This window comes from Portunus trituberculatus, chromosome 31 (assembly GCF_017591435.1).
Source record: "Portunus trituberculatus isolate SZX2019 chromosome 31, ASM1759143v1, whole genome shotgun sequence".
Lineage (NCBI taxonomy): Eukaryota > Metazoa > Arthropoda > Malacostraca > Decapoda > Portunidae > Portunus > Portunus trituberculatus.
In genome coordinates, this window is record NC_059285.1 from 25124925 (window position 1) to 25146302 (window position 21378).

Here is a 21378-nt window from a genome sequence, read left to right on the forward strand (position 1 = left end):
TTGCAGACACTACTTCTTCATCTAAACTGTTCCACGTCTCAATACATCTCTGGAAACTATATTTTTAATATCTCTCAGACATCTTCCTTTCTCAGCTTTTTACTATGCGATCTTGTGCTTGGATGTCATATTCTTCTCTCAGGATCAGTTTCTCATTATCCACTTGGTCCATTCCGTTGATCAATTTATAGACTTGTATCAGGTCTCCTCTCTCCTTCTTTGTTCCAAGGTTGGTAGATCCATAGCCTTTAGTCTCTCCTCATATGTCATCCCTTCAAGTTCTGGGACCATTCTTGTAGCCATTTTTGTAGCCTCTCCAATTTTCTTATGTGTTTCTTTTTATGAGGGTCCACACTACTCCTGCATATTCCAATCTAGGTCTTATTATAGTATTTATCAATTTCTTCATCATTTCTTTGTCCATGTAGTGAAATGCTACTCCAATATTCCTCAGCAAATTATATGTTTCTCTAAAATTCTATCAATATGGCTTACTGGTTGATTGTTTTCTTCCATCGTCACTCCTAAGTCCTTTTCCTTTTTACTTTCTCCAGTTCTACACCATCTCCCATCTTATAGATTCCCAGGTCGTCTTTCACTCTTTCCCATTTCCATGACATGGCTTTTGTTCACATTGAATTCCATTTCCACTTCTTACTCCATTCCCAGATCTTATTTAGGTCTTCTTGCAGTATTTCACAATCCTCCTTTTGCTTTATAACTCTGCACAGTTTCGTATCATCCGCAAACAAATTTATGTAGCTGTTCACTCCTTCTGGCATGTCGTTAATATAAATGAGGAAAAGTATTGGTGCCAATACTGACCCCTGTGGCACTCCGCTTTCTACTGCTCTCCACTTGGACTTCATATCTTTAACTACCGTCCTTATTTCTCTCCCCCTCAAATAATTTTCTATCCATCTCAATGTGCTTCCTTTTAAGCCACCCTTCTCCTCTAACTTCCACAGTAATCTTGCGTGTGGCACTTTGTCAAACGCCTTTTTTAAATCCAAGTAGATGCAGTCAACCCATCCCTCTCTCTCTTGTACTCTATCAACTATTCTAGAATAGAAACTCAATAAATTAGTTACACAAGACCGTCCTTTTCTAAAACCAAATTGGCTATTTGATATTAATTTGTTGTCTTCAAGGAACTCGATCCATTGTTTCTTTATTATTCTTTCACACATCTTGCATATTACACTAGTTAGTGATACCGGTCTGTAATTTAAAGGTTCTTCTTTCCTTCCACTCTTATATATGGGAACCACCTCAGCTCTTTTCCATTCTACTGGCACTGTTCCATTTTCTATTGAGCATTTTATGATGTTGTATATAGGACTTGCTAGTTCTTCCCTACATTCTTTCAGTATTCTGCCTGAGACTTCATCCGGTCCCATTGCCTTCTCTTCATCCAGTTCCTTCATTAACTCTTTTATTTCAAGCTTGGTTACTTTAATCTCTTTCATATAGATTGTCTCTCTATTACCCTGTGGCCTCTCAAATTTGGATTCTTTAGTAAAGACCTCCTGGAATTTTTTATTTAATAGTTCTGCCATACTTTTTGGGTCTTCCACCATCCCGTTCTCTCCTTTTAACCTTTCTATTGTTTCTTTTTGCCTAATTTTTCCATTTATGAATCTATAGAACAATTTTGGTTGCTCCTTACATTTTTCGACAATATCTTTTTCAAAATTCTTTTCCTCTTCCTTCCTCACCTTAACATATTCATTTCTCACTGCCTTGAAGTTTTCCTTGTTTGTTGGATTCCTATTTCTCCTCCACCTTTTCCATGCTCCATCTCTTTTCTCCTTTGCCCTAGCACACCTTGCATTAAACCAATCTTTCTTTCCTTCTTCTTTTGGTCTATATTTTGGGACATATTCCCTGACTCCTGTTTTGTATATTTCCAAAAATAAGTTATATTTGTCTTGCATTGTCTCTGAGTTTTCCATCTCCTCCCAGTCTACGTTTTAAAATAGTTCTTGAGATTCTCAATATCAGCCTTTCTGTAATTTAATCGGTCTCCTTTGTATGAATCGTCTCTATCTTCCTTTCCTTCTTCTATATCTATTTCTAATATTGCATGGTCACTCTTTCCCAATGGGCACTTATATCTTATATCGTCATTCATTTGTATACCCTTGTAAAAACTAGGTCCAATCTCGCTCGTCGTTTCCTCTGAATCTTGTGCATTCCTTTACTCTCTGGTCCATCATATTGTCTATCATTAGGTTTAAGAATCTTTCTCCCAGGCTTCTTCCCCATACCACTTTCATAATTTTCCCAGTCCACTTCTTTACAGTTGAAATTTCCTACTAATATCACTTTTCTCCTTTCTGTAACGATTCTCATTAGACTCTTTATTGTGTCATCTATCATGTCTTTATATTCTTGATTGGTCTATGAATTTGTTTTGGTGGCACATATGTTACAATGATTGTTATCTCTTTTTTATTATTAATATGCATCTTAATATACAATACTTCTGCTTTCCCTTCCCCACATTCCACTTGATTGATCACTATCTCCTTCCTTAACATTATCATGACTCCTCCTCCTCCTTTACCCACTCTGTCTCTTCTCCATACATTATACCTATTATCCAAGACTATTTTGATTTCCTCATTTAGTTTTGTTTCAGCCAGGCATACAATATCTGGATTTTCTTTCCTTATGTAATCTCTTAATTCTAATTTACTTGATAAAACCCTGCCTATGTTCGTATACATCATTTTTAGTCTTTTGCCTTTATCATTTGTAGTTAAACTTGTTCCACTTTTTTCTCTTCCTTCTCGTTTATATACCATTTCCTTATCCTGTCTCCTAGAATTCTCCAAAAAAATGCCTTCTCCTCTTCTGACCTTTCATTATTCTTTTCCCTTACTGCTGCTGCCAGTTCATTGTATCTCTTCCTTTCTTCCTCATTTCTATTTTTCTTTATATAGATATCCTTGCAGCCTTCTGTTTCTCTAAGTTTTGTTGTTCTATATAATATTTCTTCTGTTGCTGCTTGTGATTTTAGTAATATTTTAATTGGTCTCGTTTTTCCTTCTTGATATGGTCCCATTCTGTTTATTTCTTCTACTTCCTCTTCCAAGTTCTGCCTATCTTCGTCATTAAGATTCTTCAGTAGGTCTTTGACTGATTTCATTTCTTCTTTTTATCTTTTTGGTCTATATTTTATATTTTTTTCTTTTATTCCAAATACGACTACACTTCTTTTTTTCTGCAATTTCTCTAACTAGATTTTCTTTTGTCTTGAGGACTCTTATCATTTTGTTTGTCATATTTTCTTCTTTTTCTTTAAGTTGTTCTTGAATCACCTCCTGAAAATCGGCCTTATCTTTCTTATCTTGGACTCTCCATGCTTGTACTTCTTTTTTAATCACGTTCTGTACTCTTTCCTCTTCCTTGTTTACTAGATCTTTCAGCTTCTCCTTTTCTTTCTCGGCTTTACCGAGTCCTTCTTCCATCTGCATCTTGTAGTTAGCTACTTCCTTTTTTAGTTCTTCGTTTTCCGCTCTTAGCCTAGCTTCATTTCCTTCCACTTTTCTTATCCTTTCTCTCAGTCTTATAAACTCCATTTCCTGTTCTTTATTCTCTTTCATTTCCATCTTCTCCTTCATCAGTTTATCTAGTTTACATTCAATATTTGACACTCTTAAGTAGTGAAGTTGTAGTCGTATCGAACCCTTCAAATACGCGTTCTCCCTCACCGACATAGTCATCATCAGCCCCTTCTCTATTCTCATGTCTGCATTTGGATGGAATATCTTTTTCACTTATTATTCTTTAATAATTGATTTCATGAAGAGGAAAAAAAAAAAAAAATGAGTCCACACTACCTGCCCAGGCCACTGTAAATTCTATACAACAGGTGTAGTGAAGATCAGCTGATCGTTGGAACTGCGCCAGTCAATTATTGTGTGTGTGTATGTGTGTGTGTGTGTGTGTCTATTTACGTATTGTACAGGGTTCAAGCGGGGCTGATAGTGTCCTGTCTCAATGTCTCAATTTATCTAATTTTTCCTTAAAGTTATGCACATTATGTGCTGTAAGAACTTCATTATTAAATGCATTCCACTTTTCCACCATTCTGTGTGGAAAACTGTGTTTTCCAATATCCTTCACACCCTGCCTCATTTCTGAACTTTTCATGTCCTCTTGTTCTTCCATCTTTTGTCAACACCACCAGGTCTTCCTTGTCTATCTTTTCAATGCCATTGACAATCTTGTACATTAGTTCCCCACGTTCTCTTTTATCTTGTAAGGTTGGCAGACCTATTTCCTTCAGTCATTCCTCATATGTTAGATCCTTTAATTCCAGTACATCTTTGTAGGAATCTTCTGTATCCTTTCCAATTTTCTTATATCTATTTTGGAGCTTGGAAACCACACCACTGCTGCATATTCTAGCCTTTGACATATCATGCTTGTGATGATTTTTTTTATCATACCTTTGCCCATATTTTGAAATGCCACTCATATATTAGTCAACATTTTATATGATAATCTAAATATCTTGCTTATGTGTATTTCGAGGCTCAGATTTTCCTGTAAGATCATTCTCAGATCTTTTTCCTCTTTAGTCTTCATTATTTGCTCCTCTCCCATCATATAGTTCCATACTGGTCTTCTTTTACTCTTTCCTGGTTCCATTATATGACATCTCTTGGCATTAAACTCCAATTTTCACTTCCTACTCCACTCATAGATCTTGTTTATATCTTCCTGTAACAGCAGAAAGTTCTCTTTAGTTTTGATCACTTTTAGCAGTTTTCCATCATCAGCAAATAAATTTATATAAATGTTTACCCCAATGTGAATGTCATTTATATAAATCTGAAACATAATGGGAGCTAGCACTGACACTTTTGGCACTCCACTAGTTACTTTACCCCAAGTTGAGTATAGTAAGCCCTCGCACTTGGCGAATCTCAGCTTGGCGAAATTAACTTTTGGCAGTAGGGTGGCCACAGACCACCGAGTGCATAACATAACATAACATAACATAACATAAATAATAGGATAACAAAGGGCCACCAGGGCCCATCTAGGTTATCCTGTATCAGTCGCACAGCGACCTCGTCATCAGTACTTAAAGATACACTTACAAGTACACAATACATTATAGACTAATTCTAAATATTTGGCCCATTAACAGGGGTAAGTCCTGCAGCGAAATCCTCTACAATTTGTGGTCCCCATACATGGGGATCATGTCTTGTTTAACTATAGTAAATTTCTTATAAAAACTATCATGTAGTGCTATACATAATTATAAATCTAATGAATTTAAGTGCTTATCTAATCTGTTTTTAAACATTGTCAAACTAGTGCTATTTACAACCGTCTCTGGCAATGCATTCCAGAAGTCTACCACCCTATGACTAAAGAAATATTTTCTTATATTTAACCTGCAGCCTTGCTTTCTAATCTTCCTGCCATGATTTCTAGTCCTACTTCCTTCCTCTAAGGTAAAGAAAGATCTCACATCTATGTAGTTTGTATCTGAGAACATTTTAAATAACTCTATCATATCCCCTCTTATACATCTCCTCTCAAATGAAAACATGTTTAATTCCTTTAATCTATCTCTATACTCCAGGCACTTCAAAGCTAGTATCATCCTAGTTGCTCTTCTCTGAACTGCTTCTAACATGTTGATATCCTGCCTATAGTGGGGTGACCAGGCCTGTATGCAATACTCTAAATGGGGCCTAACATAGGAATTATATAAGCTACGCACCACTTCCTTACTTTTATAACTAACATTTCTATTTATAAAACCCAGGATCCTATTTGCCCTATTTCTTGCTTCTAAACATTGCTTTGAAAATTTCATAGTCCTGTCTATCACTACTCCTAAATCCTTTCCTTCCTCTACTGCCTCTAGCCAACATCCCTCCATCTCATAGTTAAAGTTTGTGTTGTCTTTACCTAAATGCATAACCTGACACTTTTTAGAATTAAACTCCATCTGCCACCTGTCTGCCCATGCTATCAGCCTGTCCAGGTCTCGTATTCTGTAATTGTCCTTTTCACCCTGTACTGCACATGCTATCTTAGTATCATCTGCAAACTTTGATACTTTGCTACTAATTCCTATATCTAAATCGTTAATGTACACCAAGAAAAGAAGAGGTCCTAGCACTGATCCTTGGGGTACCCACTAACCACTTCCTTCCACTCAGACATTGCCCCATTTAATACTACTCTTTGTTTCCTATCAGAAAGCCATTCACTACCAATCAACTAACCTACCCCTATCCCATGTAGTCTCAATTTGTACACTAGCCTCCTATGCGGTACCTTATCAAACGCCTTGCTAAAATCTAGATATATAACATCTATGCTATTTCCATCATCTAACTCCTTGGTAATATATTCTAAGATATCGAGCAAATTTGTAAGACAGGACCTCCCTGATCTAAAGCCATGTTGGGTATCTCTAATTAATCTATTCTCATTTAAATGCTCCCAAATACTACCCTTAATGATTTTCTCTAGTATCTTACATACTATACTAGTTAAACTGATCGGTCTATAATTATTCGCATCATCCTTCCTACCTTTTTTAAATATTGGAGTAACATTAGCTAACTTCCAGTCCTGTGGTATCTCAGCAAACCTAAGTGATCTTTCAAAGATTAACTTAAGTGCTTCAGAAATACTGTCTACACCCTCCCTAAGTACTCTGGCATGTAGCTCATCAGGACCACTAGCTTTCCTATCGTCTAGTTCAAGAATAAATTTCCTAATAATTCCTGGTTTTATATCAATATTTTCTAAAGCTCTTAAACTACTCGTCCCACTGTTTGTAACAAGATTTCCTATTCTTTCCCTAGTAAATACTGAAGAAAATTGTTCATTCAATAATTCTACTATGTCTTCATTTTGATCCACTAATACACCATCTTTTCTGAGTGGTCCAATCCTATCCTTATTTCTTTTATCACTGACCTTGTAATAACTATATAATTTTTGGGATCTTTACTCCCAGCTCTAGCTAGTTTTATCTCTGCCTGCCTTTTACTTTTTCTTATAACCTTACTCAAATCATCTCTGACCTGTCTGTACCTAATCAAATCTACATCTTCCCCACTTTTCTGCAACTCTCTGTATGCCCTCTTCTTCTCTCTGATCTGGCTACCTATCTCATGAGTCCACCATAATGGCTTCCTGTTTCTCTGCCTTATATCTTTGTAAGGGATACACTGCATCACTATACCCTTTACTACAACCTTAAAAATATCCCACATCTCCTGTGCAGTTTTATTTCCAAAACTATCTTCCCAGTTTACCTCTCCTAATAACTGACGTAACCTACCATAATTGCCTTTCTGATAGTTTGGGACTCTAGTCTTATTCACTATATTATCCCTACTGGAATTAATGATAAATCTAATTATATGATGGTCACTGTTTGCTAAAGTCTCTCCTACCTCAACTTCCTTTAAACAATGCTCAATATTTGTTAGTACTATGTCTAAAACCTTCCTCCCCTAGTAGGTTTATCTACCATCTGCACTAAATAGTTATCCTGAAAACTTTCCATAAACTTATTTTCACTAGCATCTCCTACCATCCTCTCCCAGTTTACTGACTTAAGATTAAAATCCCTAAGATAATTGTCTGACTAGTACACCCCTATTTATCTCATCTACCATAAGGTTGTCTACCTCTGCTGACTGGTTAGGTGGTCTATAAAAGCTCCTACTCTAATAACCTTACTTTTGTTTACTCTAACATCCAGCCATAAGGACTCTACTCTGTTATCTACCTTAATACCATTAACCTGACTGGAAATGAAGGATTTTTTTACATAAATAACTACTCCTCCACCTATTCTACCAATTCTCTGGTGTAAATACATAATGTATCCATCTACTTCATATTCTTTCCTATTTTCCTAAACTTTTCCTCATTTACCCATGCCTCTGTGACACATACAACATCTAAGTCCTCCTCAACTATATAACTAGATAACTCGTCCTTCTTGTTCCTAAGACTCCTGGCATTTACATAAAACATTTAAGTCCAGCTACCTTCCTAGATGCTGTCTCCTTATTTGGAATCCTAATCTTATTCTCTCCTATTTGCACCTGGAAATCTTTCCTAATCTTTTCACTATCTCTGTTTATCCTATCTAATTTATGTCTAGCATCTTTCTTCTGGAATGCATTTACTACCTCACCCCCTACACTCCATCCCAACTCCCCCCTCCAGACATCCACTCAGCACATCCACACCCTTCCTACTCAGATGCACACCATCCCTAGCATACAAATCCCTTCGCCCATAGAACCTATCCCATACATCCACAAAGCTGACACCCACATCCTTACACATTCCTTTTACCCGATCATTCATACCAATGGCTCTAGACAACCATTCCCTGCTAACATACACACGAGGCAAGATTCCTGACACTACACACCTCCTACCACTCTCCCTTATCTTGCCCAACATTTCCCGAAATCTTGCCACTAACTCCTCCGACCCACCTGCTCTGACATCATTCTCACCTACGTGCAAAACTACTACACCCTCCCTCTCCATCCCCCCAACCCTCTTCTGCACCTCCTCACTCACTGCCTTCACACCTGCACCAGGCATACACACGTTCGTCCTCCTATCCCTGTCTTTCCCACAGAAAGTGCTATCTAAATACCTAACCTGAGAGTCACCCACCACACACACCTGAGGTGTGCTAGGCACAACCATCCTCCTCCTCTCCTCTACCCGCTTCTTTCTCCTTTCACTCACCACAACCACTTCATTCACTCCACTCACTTTCACTCTCCCCTCCTCCAACAAACCGAACCTATTTTCACACTCAACAGGTTTAGTCCTATCCTCCCTAACTGCCTCCGCTTTCCTTCCCTCGCAACCTGCCATCTCTGCCCATCCTGACTACTATCTTTCCCCGTCTGGCTCGCCTGCTCCCTCTTCCCCACTCTGCTCTTCCCAACAGAGGGCCAAGCCACCCTGTCGCCCTCAGAAGGTCCAACCTTCGGCCTAACACTGATTTCCTGCCTAATTTTTTCCACTGCCTCCCCAAGCCTCTTAACGTCCTCCTTCAACTCAAAGATGAGAACTTCGTTCGCACTTTTCCCCTCACTTAGCTTTCTCATTTCCTCTCGCAATTCTCGGTGCTCAAGAGAAAGAACTAAATTCTCGCTCTTGAGCCTACAGACCATACACTCAGAAAAGTCAACGACCTTCCTGTCATGCCCACACATCTCACACACAACAAACTCTCCCAATCCCATCTCAACACTCTCTTTCACGCACTCTATCACACTCTGATATACCTCAGTAGCTACTGCCATACTAACTTACAATCTGTTAACTCACAAACAAATAAAAATACTTGGTGACGGCGGGGTGGGGGAACCGCGGTGGTGGGGGGGCCTAAGTGAGGTCAACTAATCCTCTTTCAAGGTCAACTTGACAGTTACAAGCCTAGTCTCCTCGCTCTACCAAAATACTTTTAACTCACAAACACTGATTCTAACCACTATTTCACTGTAATCTAACACTTGCAGTGCACACTTTCACTTCACTAATACTCAAAAGCAACACACACAGACACCAAGCACAAACACCACTCGCTAACTATAAAAACCACAGCCAAAAACGGAGCGCACGCACAACACGTCCACTCGCCACCGCAGCTACACAGGCGTTGAATACTCACAATACTCTTTTTGTTTTATGACTCTTGGCGATTTGAATTCAAACTTTGCGGTTCCCTGGCTGATGTCAGACTTCTCTCTAAACCTATCAGAACTTAGTGTGAGAGTCTCTTTCAGCCATTTTGTTTGTGTTACTCTGTTCTGCTAGTGTGGGAATTAATTCTGGCGATTTACCGCCAACATGGCCTCTACCAGCACAACAGGTGGTACCGGTGGGGATAAGGACAATGGTGGTGGCAGCAAGGACGAAAGTGGGCAAGGGAAACGGGTGGAGAACCGGGTGTAACAGCCTTTATATCATGTCTTATTAGCTTTATTTATTGTTTATTGGTCTGTTTTGTACATGTGCTCTAAGATTTTATTTAATCTTAAAAGATGGTGTTTTAGGGGACAAAAGAAGAACTTTGGCAATGACCAAAGACTTACTGAGGCATTTTTTAGGCTATTTATATGGTATAAAAAACTCATGCTTGGCGAAATTCGCATTTGGCGGTAGTTTCGCCAGACTAATTAATTCGCCAAGTGTGGAGGCTTACTGTATGTATCTCTGATCACAGTTCTCATTTATCTATCCTTCAAATAATCTCATGTCCATTCTAGCAAAGTTCCTTGCAGTCCTCCTATGTTCTCTAGTTTCCAAAGAAGTCTTCTGTGCGGGACTTTATCGAAAGCCTTTTTAATGTCCAGGTATACTCGTACTATGTCTACCCATCCATCTCTGTTTTCAAGTCCTGCAATAACTCTCGAGTACAAGCTTAACAAGTTTGATACACATGACCGCCCTGTCCTGAACCCAAACTGTCTGTTTGATATGACTTGCTCCTCTTCTAGAAATTTAACCCATTTTTCTTTGATAATTATTTCACACAACTTAACCAAGACACTTGTAAATGACACTGGTCTGTAGTTTAGTGATTCAGTTGCCTTTCCTCCTTTAAATATCCATATTACATTAGCTCTCTTTCACTCTAGTGGAACTTTCCCTTCATTTATTGAATTTGTAATTATTTCCCAAATTGGATCCAGTGATTCTAGAACAATATCCCCCAGACAAAACCCCCCAGGACAAAATCCCCCTACCAATATCCCTCCAAACAATATCCCCTCTAGGACAATATCCCCCTAGGACAATATCCCCCACCCATAGAAAAATTGAAAGTGTGAATTGCTACAAATTTCATCATACATTTCTTAATATTATATTATATTATATTATATTATATTATATTAAAATCATTAAAATAAACCATTACAGTGATAAACCATTACAGTCCAATGTTATAGACTATGCCACGAAGATACTCCATATTAGTGCGTTCTTGATACTGTCCAACTAATCTAACTATACTTAGATTACAGTCAGCATAACATTTGTGTGGTGGTTCAGAAGCATGTCCTGCAAGAAGCTGTGTGCAATGGACTTTCTGTAGGGCTTGTTCACTCTGTAGAAGTTTGAGGAATTTCCAGAAGTGGGATTGTAGCAGCCTATGCTGGACTGAATGTGGCAATGCCAGCTTTCAACTGAGTTGTTGGTCCTGGGGAGCTCCTCCTCAGCTCTGGTGTACATGTTCCAAAAAGAAATTGGAAAAGTAGCAGGACGACGGCGCCCCCAGAGCTGAAGACGGCCAATGTAAATGTCCTCAAAATAGTCCATAACAGGTTGGGCATCAGCTGGCATGGCCTCACTGAGCTCCTCAAACACACTTATCACACTGTCTGTTGGCAGAAAGGCAAGAGCAGGGAGCATCTTAAGATAGTGGGCAAAGTCAGAATCACTATGGTACTGCTGTTGAAGGCCACATTGCTGAATCTTTCTGTATACATTCTGGCTGAGGTGGTAGAAGCAACCTTTTAACAGTCACATCAGGGAACACTTCCAAGGCACTGTTGATGGCAGCTTTTTTTAAGTCAACCATGATGGTACTAGGGCTGAGGTGCTGGTTGAACTCTAGGAGCTGTTTGAATAGGGATGTGTAGGTAGCCTGTCTCTTGTAGGCTAGTAGGGCATAGACACAAGGGATAGTACGGTCAGAAGTTAATCCATGGATTATGTATAGTTGTTCATAGGGAGGTGGTGACATTTTGAAGGTTCCATCAGCGAACCAGTGTTCACACTCCTGGAGAAGCTGTAGATTGCTCTGGGTGGAGAATAGCAGCATGCGGTCATCACCACCAGCATCATGCAAGAGAAACTTCTGACCATCAAGGGTCAATTGGTAAGACTCGGGAATGGTTATGTCAGCACGGGTTGGTGGTACAGGCAAGGGGTTGTTGGTAGCTTGCCTCTGACGTCTGACGTTGCGGCAGATGTGGTATACTGACGGTAGTTGTGCAGCTGCAGCAGGACTGATGTCTGGTACACTCTGTGTAAGGATCTGCTGAGGTGTCTCCTGTAGAAAAACATCAACAATAATTTAACATTAATTTAAATTCATTACAAAATCATCATATACTTTACAACTTAATTTAGTATTTTTCATTTGATTTTCTCTATTTTAACTTAGCTTAATATCAATTTATTTAATTTAATAATCTTAACCATAGTGTTCTCATCACAACAACAAAAGATTGATTTTATTTATCATCTTTATTAATATAAAATTCTAATACACTAACTTTTTGTAATAACTGATCCATGCGTTATCTAATAACAAAATTTGTAACAGAAAGCGCTTAGAGCAAGAATTTGATTAGCGCTATAAAAATGTACTACAATAATAATAATAATAATAATAATAATAATAATAACAATAACAATATTCAATAATGTACTTGCCTGGGTAGTTTGAGCACGATCCTTGATGCTCTGAATGGTTTTCAGAGTTTCATGCCTTGATGGGTTAGGCTGATGGCTTTGGTCATGAAGTTTGCCAATGACTTGGCCTTCAAGAACTTTGATTTTGGCCTTACAGGCACTAGTATAACGTCTTTGCTTACACTCATAGGAGACTATATTGTTTGCTAGGTTTTTTTGTTTGACATAGACATAACCTTCATACAATACTTTTTGACCACCTTTGTTAGACTTAACAAACTCCATGTTGACACTATGAACTGCAAAGGAGTAATGAAGCTCAGAACCTAGGACCCCTCCTCTCACTACAACCACTTAACACAAACTGACCACAAACAAAAGACCACAAACAAAAGCGACTGAACCTAAGTGTGAGATATGAAATGAGTGTTCGAATCAGCTATGAGACCTTTCAAACAGACAGAGAGAGAGAGTTTCAAAGATTCACATAAGATACTGAGCTTATATGAAAAGTCTCAATTATAATCAATGCTACTACATGAGCATAAATGAAAATATTACCAACAAATCATATATAATATTATCTCTCATGGATGAGGTGTTTTGACCTGGGGGGGGGATATTGTCCTAAGGGGGATTTTGTCCTAGGGGGAATATTGTCCTGAAGGGGGATCCAGTAGTTGCTCTTTACATTCTTTTAAGACCTAGCCTGATACACCATCTGGCCCCATTGGTTTTCTGACTTCCAACTTATCCAATAATCTTCCAATATTCTCTTTGTGCACTGCGATCTCTTGTAATCCATGGTAGACCCATGAGCTATTAGGTTCTGTGAAATCATCTTTTCCAGTGAACAATGTTTTGAAGCTCTTATTCATTATTTCACACATTTCCTTCTCTGTTTGGTATGTCTTCCCTTCTTAATTATTTTTTCAGTTGTTTCCTTATTCTTTGTTTTGCCATTTATAAACTTGTAGAAAAGTTTGGGTTCATCTTTGCTTTTATTCACTACATCTTTCTCACACTTTCTTTCTTCCTCTCTCCTTACTCTAATATATTCATTTCTGGCATCTTTGTACTTCTGTCTGTTTTAGTCATTTCCCTGTTTTATGAGTTTCTTTCACGCTTTATCTTTTGCCTTTTTGGCTTGCATGCATCTAGCATTGTATCAAGCATGTATTTTTTTCTTAACTCTATAAATGGGTTCAAATGTTTTTACTCCATTATATTTCTGTAAGAATGTCATATTTTCCTTGTACTGTCTTTCTGTACATAATATTACTCCACTCAATATCAGCAAAATAGATCCTTAATTTTTCAAAACCTGCTCTTACATAATTTAATCTCTCTCCTTTATATTCATCTCTGTAACTTATCTCATCTTCCTCCTGAATTTGCATCTCTATTGTCTGTTAGAAATTAGTGTTCCACACAACCTAAGGGGAATTTCATAAAAAATTAATGTGAATAAGAAATTTAAAAGAGAAACCGGTAAATAAAAGTAATCACCAGACTCTTACCCGGCAGTTATGGCTGGGAGCACTCACCCCCACATTTCAGTGTTGCAGCTGCCAATGAATAGCTGGCTAGCTACAGGACCTGCAACCTCTAAGCTAACATTAACAACTAGAAACTTATCTGGCTTTCAATACGGTGGGAGTATCGAGTCTGGCAGGATCAAGTTCTCCTGTACGTGGTAGCTTTTGCGTAGTCAAGAGGATGAGCGGTGATGTTAATGCCTTGGTAGTTGGGAAGAGAGTGTCCAGCGCACTAGCCGACCCCAAAATGTTGCCAATGCCTATCATCACGCTCACTATCCCCTTTGATTATTATCTTTTAAATATTATTTGCCCTTTTAATGGCTTAAATGTTTATTATAATTCTATTTTAATATATATAAATGGAATAACCCAAGGGAAGCAACGATTTGCCATCAGTAAATTTATTTATTTATCCTTTATTTTAATATATATAAATGGAATAACCCAAGGGAAGCAACGATTTGCCATCAGTAAATTAATTTATTTATCCTTTATTTTAAGGTTAATTCCAACATGTCACATGATCACTTCTTCTCATTGGACTAAGGTATTGTATGATTGGAGGGGGCTCTGGTTTCTTTGTGAAAACTAGGTCGAGCAATGATGTACCCCCTGTACCTTGTTGACTCCTCCACCCACTGGTCCATTGCATTAACCATAGTCAACTGTAACATTATCCATTACTTCCATCTCTCTCCAGTTTACTTTTTTACAGTTCAAGTCTCCAGCTAAAAGTATTCCTCTATCTCTTCTTATCATGTTATCTAGACACTTTATCACCTCTCTTTGCATATCTTTTATGTTTTTCTGTACCTCATGTATTAGTCTTTAGTGGAACATATGTAGCTATAATTTTTCTTTTCTTCAAGTCTTCTGTTTTGATTGTTATTCCCATTACTTCCACTTTATCCTCACCAAATTGCACATCCTCCACACATATATTATCACAAACCATTATTAGTACTCCTTCTCCCCCTTTATCCTTCCTGTCTCTCCTCTAGGTATTATATCCCTCCTCTTTAAAGTTAACATGGATCCCTTCTGTGAGTTTTGTTTCAACGACGCACATTACATCTGGCTTTTTGTCTTTCAGATAATCCCTAACTTCCAGTATGCTTGATAACAACCCATCTATATAAGTACAAGTCACTCATAATTGTTCGCACATTGTAGGACTAACAGATGTAATGCATTCTGTACTTTTTTTTTTCAGGTGGAAGGAGCAGTAGCAAGGAAATCATCCATGAAGAATTGTAGGTGTTTTCTATTTACCATGATCCTTTTTAGATAACTGATGTGGTTGCAAGGTCCTTGTTCTATTTACCTCTTGATCTAAATCATCAACAGTCTAGCCCTTGTAACAACTGAGCATCGACACTCTTGTTTTGTTATACTGTTGGTCATTATTTAATGGCTGCAAGCATTCTTTTTATCATGAGTGAATCCTTATCAGATTCAAATCCAGATCAATGATTTAGAACTGATCAGTATTATGAATAGAAGACACCTTATAAAACACATTACATGTATAAAACTAACAAATTATAAGTGTTGTAACAGTTCTTGAAGTAACTTGTATTGTTATTTGTTTTTAGAATATGTCAACTGAAGTAATCTAGCAATGATATTCCAACATTTTTGGCAAAAAATTTACATTATTTCCTATAAAAGATTACATATCAATTCAGTAATACCAAATTAAACATCAAATTAGATTTAAGTTTCATAAACAACATAAGTTATCAACAATGATCCAGGGTTATAAACTATTAGTACCATGAAATCTGTCTCTCAAACTTACCTAAGCATTCAATTTGAAGATATCATCATCATAACTGACACTCTCTGGCACTCCACTCCACTCCACTTCAATATGTGGATAACTTCACCAAAGTAACCAACAGTTACTCAGATTTAGCTATATGGCAGTGATACATTCATATTATAAAATTATGGTACTACTGCATGCCTTTAACACTCAGCCTTCCACCTCTTGTGATCCTAGGTGGATTAACTTAGCAAATTAAAAACTTCCATAAAGGTCATTGAGTTACGGGAAGGGATAAACTAATTCACACTTTTTGGTTATGCTCTCTCTCTCTCTCTCTCTCTCTCTCTCTCTCTCTCTCTCTCTCTCTCTCTCTCTCTCTCTCTCTCTCTCTCTCTCTCTCTCTCTCTCTCTCTCTCTCTCTCTCTTTTATATATATATATATATATATATATATATATATATATATATATATATATATATATATATATATATATATATCGTTACTCGAGTTCAAAGAGGAACTTCACATTAGTATCTGACTTAACATCCATCCCAACTCAGACATGCCAGAAATCAAAGGGGAAGGAATTCTAAACACAACTCATAAAAATAGTATATATTAACCAAAGGTAACTTCAGTAACAGGCACCATAATTACCAATGATAACCTCTCAAAGGAATGAGCACATAGCATTAATGATAATGGGAAAACAAATCCACGACAGAGAGTAAAGAGTTATGCAACTTCACTCACCAGTATGTCACACTACACATTTATCAGTACTTCACAACCAATCAAGCATAAGAGGAAACAACTCATGACACCGTGTCACAGGGGAATGACTCCTGACAGTTTTACAAGGAGGGAGGGTGACTTATCACACCGTTACACAAGGGAAATGTACACAGGAATAGCATAACCACACTCTCTTAATGTTTATCAGGAAAGGGGTAAAAGGGGAAAATTCACTAGAAATTTAATGCAGTAAGGGAAGGTATCGTCATGAATGTGGGCAGAAGCTAGCTCGAACAACTCGATAACACCACCACACCTCAACACCTTAGCACTCAGCTAAATACCTTAAAAATACACCTGTGACTGTAAACAGAGCTCACTTATTGGAACACTCTTCCCTTTACAAACACAGAAGCATGATGAAAATAAATGTAACATTCACAATACTCAAGTAAGGAGCGAAGGACAATGGAGGGAGATGGTGATTCGAGTGTCTCTGCCTATCAAGTGGGACAAGGAAACTTTATAACCAAGCACTAAGGCCACACACCAGAGACATCTAGTAGAAAATATGGGAAACTATTAAGCCTAATAAGCCTATAACAGGACATACTAAGGATGAAAATTGAATATTGGTGTACATTTCATACTTGGAATCAGATGTTTTATGTAGGAAATAACACAATGCAAGGTACATGACAAATAACACATGAAAAACTTTAACATATTGATTAGAAATAATTACTATTTAAAAGAAAAAGAGGTATATATCACATGCCCCCACAAAGGGAGACAGAACTTCTGAAAGAAGTTCTGGCTTGCTAAGCCCTGGACAAACCATCCGCAAGAACATTATTTACTCCCTACACATGATGAATAGAGGCAATACTCTTGAAGGAATAGATTTCAACGAGTGAGTCTTTGATTTTTATGTTTGAACTTATCAAGAAACTTCAAAGGGTGATGGTGCGTGAAGATAGTTATCAGAGGTCCAGAGGAGGGTAAATACACAGAAAAGAAATTGAAATGCCATAATCATAGCAAGCAGTTCTTTCTCAATAATGGAATAACTTTTTTGTACAGAATTAAATTTCTTACTGAAATAGCAAACTGGATGGTCTACATTTTGTTCATCACTTTACATTAGAACTGCACCAATATTGCTGGCATCAACTACTAATTTAAAGGAAATTGGGTAAAGTTAAGATAGGTTAACACAGCAACAGATTTTTTATATTTTCAAAAGCCATTTGGCAATGTGCAGACCACACAAATTTCATATCTTTTTTCAGCAAGTCTGTTAAGGGTGCAATAACATCAGAAAAGTTCATTACAAAACGCCTATAATACCCGATCATACCAAGGAATCATTGGAGTTCCCTCTGGTTCTGAGGTTGACTAAGGTTTGAGATAGCCTGTACTTGAAGAAAGACACATTTTAACATGCCCAACAATGTACCCGAGGTATTGTACCTGGGCCTTCACAAATTCACACTTAGTCATATTCAAACTAGAGAGGCGTCTGCCAACCTGGTAAATACACTGGTGAGTTGTGACAAATGTGCATGCCATGTATCACTAAATACATCATCATCATCTACATATACTGTGCAATCGAGGATGCCATTAACATTTTTCAGACCATATGGAATAACCTCAAAGTGGAATGTTCCCTGAGGGGTCACAAAGGTGGAAATATCTGTGACTCTTTCTATAAGAGGAATTTGCCAATATTCTCTAACCAAGTCCAGTTTAGTTATATAGTGAGCATTTCCTATGCTATCAATACAGGCATCCACACAGGGAAGGGGATAAGTGTCAGACTTAGTGAGTGTGTTCACTTTTCTGTAGTCTACACAAAACCTATATGCACCATTCGGTTTGGCACCAAAGTGACAAGAGAACTCCACTCACTAATACATGGTTGGATGAGCTTATACTCCAACATATAATTAAGTTCCTGTTGTAAAATTGACTGTCAACTTGGATGCATACGATAAGGAGCTAATTTCACTGGCGATGAGTCATCAACATTTATATCACGGGAAATTAAAGCTGTCCTCCCAGGTACATCGCCAAAGACACTAGGAAAGTTTGACAGAAGTTCTACAATTTCACTCATTTTATCAGTAGTAAGGTGAGACAATATTTAAGGTAGTTCTTGGAGTCCAGCCTTATTACTCTGCTACTGGGTGGCACTTTTAAAACTCAGTGGATAACAATTTTGTCAAGGTCTGCCATCCTCTCAACAGCATCAACAAGATTGCAAACTACACTAGGTAAGGGCTGAGGGTGGAAATAGGGCTTAAGCATATTAATGGGGCAGATTTGGTGGCTTTTTGTGCCGGTCAGGTATTTCAATCAAATAGTCTGTAACACTGATCCTGCGACACACTCGATATGGCCCACAAAAACTTAGCAGACAGTGGGTGGCTCATAGAGGTAACAACACTAGAATCTCATCATTTTCATTAAACTCTCGTTCACGAACATTCTTATTGTACCACTCTTTCATAGTTTGTTGTGACATCTTGAGGTTGGACTGGCCCACCTCTAAACTGTAGAAAAGATGCTCTTTAAACTTCAAAACATATCTCAATACATCAGGAGATTGTGTGCCACCACTCCACATCTTTTTCACCAGCCCTAGAGGTCCTCTCACCTCATTTCCAAACATCAACAGAGACTCTGTTGGGACTTCCTGAGTGGCAAACAACAGAAATGGCACTCCTTTGTCCCAGTCATTCCCAGTCTCATAGCAATATTTCCTTAACAGTGACTTTAGCATCTGATGATACCTCTTGAGAGCACCCTGAGACTGAGGATGGTAGGTACTCGATGTCACATGCAGCACTCCTAACTCCCACATACTCTTTTCAAAAAGTCCAGATGTAATGTTTGTACCTTGATCAAATTGAACATGGGGCAAGCCAAACTTTGTAAAAAACATCAACAATTTTTTCACAGCCTTAGAGTGTACAAGCAACCCCCACTTAACGAACACAACAAAATTTCGCTACAACAATAATTTCCTTTTACTACCATATGCTCGTATAACAAACACCAAGTTCGCTTTAACGAAATTTTATTCAGGTAATTTTTTTCAAGTTTGAAAGCACCACCGTATCACACAAACCAATAGGCTTTTGAATACACCAGCGCCTCTCGTGGACAAAATGCACACCACTCACTCCCCTACCCTTCCCCACTCTTGGTACAAAACAAAAACAGGGTCCAGTACCAGCTCATCATCTCACATTCAACACGCCACCAAAATACCCTGCAACCAGCCCTGCAATGCTGCCTAGCATTGCTATGAAGACCAGGAAGTCTCTTACTTTTGAAGTGAAGCTGGATATTATTCACAGACACGAGAGAGGCAAGAAAACTAATAGCATTGCTTGCCACCACAGCTTGACTCCATCTACTGTCTCTACTATTTTCAAGTTGGCAGACTCTATTAAGAAGGCTGGTGAGACCGTACCTTGACTTAGTCTTAAATTAAACTGCTTAAATGTTTAACTTCATAATTTTTACTTTCATTAAACCTTTTACTGTACTATGATGCACTCTCACTATGTTTACTCTCAATGGAAGTTCAAGTCAGGGATCACACTTGTTATAATTGGTTCGCTTAAAGAAAATTCACGCAACAAACGTTTTTTTAGGAACATAACCCATTCGTTAAGCAGGGGTTGCCTGTATACTGCGAATAGGTATCACCTTGGGATACCTAGTTGCAGCATCCAAAATAGTGAGTAGGTGAGTGTGGCCAGATGACATCTTTGGCAGTGGTCCCACAATGTCTATAATGATTTGTCTAAAGGGAGGTTGTAAAGGGGGAATAGGCAAGAACAGACTTGCAAGGATGGCTTCATTTGGTTTCCCCACAACTTGACACAGGTGACATGCTTGAACGTATTATGCCACATTTGCGGTCATGCGTGGCCAATAGAAGTGTGATTGGAGACGTTGCAGAGTCTTCCGTACACCAAGATGGCCAGCAACGGGGTTTCCATGTGCCATTTTGAGTAACTGCTGTCTACATTGCTGCAGAAAAGCAATTTGGTAAGAATCCCACACTCCCTCATCAACTCCCTCATGAGGTGGTTTCCATCGTCTCCATAACATATTATCTTTTAAATAAAAACATTCTCCTTTCTCATATTCACACTCACGCTGTTGCACAGCAATTAGCCTCAAAGAATATATTTTAGTGTCATTTTTCTGGAAATCCCAAAGCTGCTCTACAGTTACATTTTCAAGTGGGGGAGGTATTTCCAAATTAAACAAATCAGCCATGGAATTATCCTTTACAGGTGGCAATACCACATCATGATCATCGTCATCTCCACATCTCTCTTCATTCACTTCCTTCTCCTCTGCCTTGATATTTGCATCTGGGAGAGACTCAGCTACTCTACTCATTGAATGTGTAACAGGACATACATTGAATGCTACTGGGAGTTGTTTTTCAACATTAGTAGTGGCAGGGATGATCACAGGTACCGTAGACAAGACACATCATTTTCAAACAAAAGTGTCACACCTGGTGCAAGCAAACTCTCAACTACTCCAACATCTGCAGTAGCATTAAGTAAATCACAAGAAATGTCCACTTTGACCCTAGGGTAGGTATCAAAACCTGCCACTCCTCTAATTAATACTAATTAGTACACTCTTTAGTGTCCAAGGATTTTCCCATTGGGTTCATTAGCAGGGTCCCAGTTGCTGCTGTGTCCTGAAGAAGTACAGTCATACCTTGCCGAACATGAAACTCGCATATACACGAATCGGTAAAATATCCCATATTTTGCTGAGCATGACTTTGACTCGCGATTGCACGATGTGGATTTGAATATCCCGCTGGT

The 21378-nt window shown here is 38.2% G+C and overlaps 1 protein-coding gene across 1 annotated transcript in view; it reads left to right on the forward strand.

Moving 5' to 3' along the window:
• The window catches only part of LOC123511352 (tigger transposable element-derived protein 1-like), a 138741-nt gene extending 122958 nt beyond the window's left edge, over positions 1-15783 (forward strand). The window contains exon 5 of the mRNA XM_045267155.1: positions 15214-15783. The gene's annotated coding sequence lies outside the window, so the exon portion shown is untranslated. The remainder of the gene's footprint in view (positions 1-15213) is intronic.
• The last annotated feature ends 5595 nt before the right edge of the window (positions 15784-21378 follow it).